A 5855-nucleotide genomic window follows, 5' to 3' on the forward strand; every position below is an offset into this window, starting at 1 on the left:
TCTCACAAAGCTCTGTTTCGTTTGGTTTATGGTTCAATATCTTTTCCAAAGTGAGTTCCCAAGCATTGTTTACCAATCCGAACAACAGAAACTCAAGAAGAGCTGATGCTTTTCCTCATGAAGGCACATTGCTGCCAGTCATCCTACTGTTGCAGATCCCAGTTCCCAGAAAGCTCTTAACAGGGGAATAAAGAAACACTTTTTCCTGAAGTCTATGTGCTATTGTTTCAATGTCTTGCCTCTGTGAGAATGGGTATCACATGATGCTAACATTTATTTTCACATTGCTAACATTACAGTGCCATTAAAGCGAATCTTACATTTCGTTGCTTATTAACAGCAATTCAAGAAACACACCTTAAAACTGCCTTAATTTCTCAAATCAGATAAATCAATTTTTCTGAATAATGCTTCCAGTTGTGAACGTGTCTGCAGTGGAATATCAAACAGCTCTGGGAGTTCAAATCTTTGCTTTCTATAAGAATATAACACCCACAGAGGATCAGTGCTGGAACATTTTGTGTGCAAAGATCTCCTAGACAAGAAGGCACCCTAGGTGGTTTGTGATGTGAAACACCATGGTAATTTCTTATATTAAACTGTGTCAAGCTTGTTTGCATGGCATTGTTCAGAAGTCCAAGACTCAGTCAGGTTCTCCTGCAGAGCAGGGTCTCAGGCTGCTGCTCTTGATGCTAGAGATGGCTATCAGGAGGAAAATGCTAGTGCCCATGGGGAGGAAAAATCACCCTTGTTTGCACACGTATCCTTTACTTTTTGAGAAGTAGCCCCACTGCAATCCTTCTTGTGCTCTCTATTCTCTTTTAGCATTGACATTTTACCTCCTGTTGCTCAGGTATTACTTCTGGCCTGCTGTCAAGTGGCCTGTCTATCCGCCACGTCAGAGTCATGCAGCTGGCTGAGCTGGAAGAGCCGTTTCCTCAGATGCCACAAATGTTGACAGTTCCTCTATTCCAGACCTCCTGGTATCTGTCTTAGCCAGTTCCACTTTTGTCCATATTGCTCCATATTATGTTTACTTTCCCAGTAATGGTCACCCAGCAACTTTGTTATTTTTCTTGTTCTCTTTGGAGCAGGCAGAAGTGGATAGGCAAGTTCAGTGTTGCTTTTTTTTCTTTTTCTTTTTTTTTTTTTTTTTTTTTCTGAAGATGGAAGGGAACATCCTCTGATGTATGTTGCAATTGTTGATAGAAACAGATATGATGTGATTCATTAACCATACCTGGATTCCAAGAAACTCCTAATACAAATCTGGGCTAAGGCAGGCAAGTCCCAAAGCCTTGAAGGCATATAATGAAAAAAATCACAAACACTGTTATGGAGAATGTGGGGGAGGAAAGCAGGGCCAAATGGCAGTAAGGAAGAAGTGCATTTCTCTAGCATGCTCCATATTCAAGGCAGGCAAACACTAATGCAGCTTTATTAATCTATTATAAATTTGGCTAAGCTGATGCAGTGAAACTGCTGGGAACCTGAAAAAGGAGGAAGTATGGAGCATCTTTGACATGCATATTATTTTCCTCTCCTGCTAGTCCTTTGTACTGCTGCTGTGTATTCTGGCACTGGGATACACACCTCGCTCCAGCTAACACTCCCTTGCTCAGTCAGTGAACCATGTTTGGGAGGCAATGTGTAGGTGTGTGTTGAAACATTATGGGGAGGGGTAAGTTGCATGTTAATAAGCAACAGCTTATCTACACACACACAGACTGAAACAATAATTTGCCTTACTTATTTCACTGTAAGGCTGGGCACTAGCTGGAAAAAAATAGTGCATATTACTGCTGACTGCTTGGTATTGGTTCCTGGGTACATGCTGACTCACCTAGGTCCACTTGCAGTCTAGCAGAAGAAAGGGACCATCTGAAGATGGGAAAGCTGCAACAGACTTGTCAAAATAGTTCCTTGTAATTATTTCTATATTGTTGCTAAAGTAGCAGAGCTTTTCATGTGGTTTGGGATAGAGAAAAGAATAAAGAAATACCATGCAAAACCCTAAATTATATTTGATATCACAAAGAGAAAATACATATGAATTACTTAGCCGATATTCTGAAATTCTTATGGAACTTGGTAGAGAGAACAATCTACTCTTAAAAACATCTGTCCTAAACAAATTATTCTCTTTAAAGTTTTTCTCCCACTTATTTGTCTGATGAAATTACAAAATAATCCCTCTAGCTGCTACTCCTGTTACAGTATCAGAGATGAAATGCCACAGAGAGAATTTTTGAGGGTTGTGGTTTTATTGGCTGTTGTTCAACAATATCTAGAAGGTCTAATCAGATTCAGAGTTCAATTTTGTAAATGCTTTAAGGTCACTATGTGTCCTGAATTATTTGCAACATTTTACGTGGAAGAAGCATAGGGGAAGAATTGGGAACAAAGCAATACAAATAGATGTTTAACAGTTGAATGTTAAGAAAGCTGATAGAGAGACACAAGAGAATAAACTCCAGCTTTTAGTTTTAGTTCTAAGAAGTTACGTGACAGGTTTAAATGATGGTAAAAAAAAAACAAAACAAAACAATACATACAACTAAGACATTTAAATTTAGCCTTATTTCAAAATTGTGACACTACAGAATCTCAGTTAGCTGCCTTTGAGGAACCAAAAAAAAACTCCACAACTGTTTGAGTTTGTGACAGTAAAGCTCCTGAGATACAAAGAGTTTTGTTCCTGGAGGCCTGATGAAGGTGGGAAAAAGTCACAGATTCAAAGAAAGTTTTAGATGAAAAGGGACTTCTGGAGGTCTAGTCTGCTTCATACTCCCAGCACAGCTAGATCCAGAGTCAGATTAGGTTGCTCCACAACCTGGTCCAGGCAACTTGTGAGCATCCTCAAGCATGAAGATCTCCCAGTCAACCTCGCAAGGCTCCTGTTCCAATGCTCAACCAGCCTCATGAAGAGAAGCGTATATGTTCTTTATGGCCTTTCATGCAAATGTTGTGACTATTTCACTGTGTCCATCTGAAAGTATTCTGGCTCTGTTGTTCTCCAACAGCTACCCGAAGTCCTCAGCTGTATCCTCTTTTGGCCTCCTTTTCACCAAACTAAACAAATTTTACTCCCTCAGCCTCTCCTTGGACATCACATGCTTAGAATCATAGAATTATAGAATCACAAGGTTGGAAAGGACCTACAAGATCATCTAGTCCAACTGTCCTATCACCCTTACTACCCTCTAAGCTACTGAACCGTATCTCATACCTCATCCAGATGCCTCTTGAACACCACCAGGGATGGTGACTTCACCAGCTCCCTGGGCAGGCCATTCCAGCACTGACCACTCTTGGAGAGAAACAGTTTTCCTTATATCTAATATAAATCTCCCGTGGTGCAACTTGTGGCCATTTTCTTAGGTCCTGTTTGATGCCTGGGAGAAGAGGCCAAACCCCTCCTGATCACAACTTCCCTTCAGGAAGTTGTAGACTGCTTCTCTTGATTTTGTTTTTATTGCTCTTGTATGGAGGACACTGGTGTCCACTGTTTGAGATATGGTTTTTGTGTGCCAGGTAAAGGAGAATAATCACTTAATTTCACCTGTGGGTCATTGTCTTGCTAATGCAGGCCAATATATAATGTATTCTTAGTTCATGTTCATCTTGCAAAGCTTCCACCAATGAGTCCCTAGATTGTACTAGAACATGTTTCAATAATAGAATTCTTCTAAATCATGTCCTGGTAAAATCTTAAGGTACAATAATTACATGCTTCTGCAAAAGCTATGTTAATGGAGGTCCACTTTAGCATTCAAAAATCTTGACTTTTTTCTCCTTTCTACTTAACTTACACATCTCTTTAATGATTTCAGCATAAATGGCCAGGATTTAGTGTAACAGTGACAATAAATATAAACTGATTATGAATAATCTCAGTTCAATCCATTGCTAAACAGCGATTTCATCTGACTCAGTAAGAAATAATGGATTGTATTAACTGGTGAAAATACCACACATAATTCCACAGATTGGTTTAAAGCCTCTATATTTGTTTTGCTTTGCTTTTAAGTGTGAGTTTGATTTAAACATTAACTTGATTTAAAAAGAGCAGCAATGCATTCTGTTAGGTAAATTGTTGCCATTTTGGGATGCAAACCTGCCCAGAGAATAATCAGCTCCTTCCAGATTGTTTGGTGGAAGAAATAAATAACAACTTCAGTGTTACAACACTGTTTTCCTCTGAAGTTGAACATGCATTTTCTTGCTTGGTTTACAGAAAAACTGCAAAGCTCCTTTCCTTAGGAGGAGTGGAACCGCCTGTCATTCATGCAGGAGGGCAGAGACAGTGGTGAAGAAGAAAGACCTCTGTGTCATACTATATATAGGGAGGTCAGTCCTGTGGAAGATAAGAAGTCATAATTCTGAAGTGCTGAAAAAAAACACTAGCTCTGGGGAGCACTCAAAGCCAGAGAGTACCCCAGACAGGGAGAAATAAAATCTCAGCCCAGACAGAACTGGGCACATCATCAAGAGGAAGAGGTCTGTATTTCTTTATCTTCTAACTCACAGAAGGTATGTTGCCACTGAAGTGATCATTTCCAAATGAAAGGAAGAGAAACCTGTTTCCTCTTCACTCTTCAGTCTTGCGTTTAGTAGAATCCTCTTAGAGTCTCAGTACCAAGAGTGAAGGAAGCCTCAGTTGGTCTGCGCTGATTGAGTGTACAGTCTTGAGATCATGTATCTATTCCTGTTCCCTGCCAAGACCTCCTGTTTGCACATAGCATCAAGAAACTGTTATAGCTGGACTGCTTAGAATAGCTAGTGTGTGTGTGTGTGTGTGTGTGTGTGTTATGAACTTACGCAGATATTTCATTCCTAGCTTTGCATATGAGATTATATAATTGTACATGTTTTCATTACCCACCTGTGTCCCCAAATGTTTTGAATAATGAAGAGATGTGTAGGCTTATGAGATTCACCTCTTCAACTGTACTTCTGGAGGTTTTTTTTTTGAGATATCTACTTTCCAGGAAATTCCCTCTCTCCACTAATATTTCTTTTATCAACTTCAAATTTCTTTTATTTTCCCATGATGACATTAGAGCATTTTATGTAATTTTCAGCCTTTTTCATACTTAAATATTGATGTGTTGTTTTTTTTTAATTATTTCATGCAAGAAAAACTCTTTAAGGAATCTCTACTTTTATCCCAGTATACAGTAAAGTAAAGAAAGAATTTGATTTATTACTTGTAATAAATGTTGCTTTACATGATGCACATGTAAGCAATGGACACTGTTCATCCACTGTGACTATATGCAATATATTATTATACTGTTCTCTATGCCCTTAAATTTACTAGATCTTTACAGTTTCAACAGGCTTGTAACACTCTACATATCTAGGAACTTAATATTCTTCTTCTGACATGTGTAGTCTCATTTTCTCCAAGTCCAAGATAATAACTTTGTATTTGCCTTAGAAAAAATATTATACAAAGTATGTTGACAAAGATGCCTTCAGTTTTTGAGTTTGGAAATCGGATTATATAACTGTGATACCACAATTCTGAGGTGCGCATAAAGATAAAAGCAGCCAAAATGTTAACTCCAATTTTGGAATCCTCATGTCTAGCCACCAACATCTTCTGTTTAAAATCCTGTTTCAGTACAAACTGTGAGGCAGCTCCATGATGGAGAACGAAGGAGTCAGTCAGTGAGGACCTGAAATGCCCATTAAATGGGATCAGATGTGGAGCAGAAACTCCAGCCCACTGCCTGTTTTGTCTTTGTACATCCCTGGCATGAATATAGAGAGATGTAATATTGGTGCGAAAGAGAACAAATCTATCTGCCTGGGGATGGAAGCACCAGAAGGAGCAGTAGAAGAATGTC

The sequence above is a fragment of the Meleagris gallopavo genome, chromosome 1 (assembly GCF_905368555.1).
Source record: "Meleagris gallopavo chromosome 1, MGAL_WU_HG_1.1, whole genome shotgun sequence".
Lineage (NCBI taxonomy): Eukaryota > Metazoa > Chordata > Aves > Galliformes > Phasianidae > Meleagris > Meleagris gallopavo.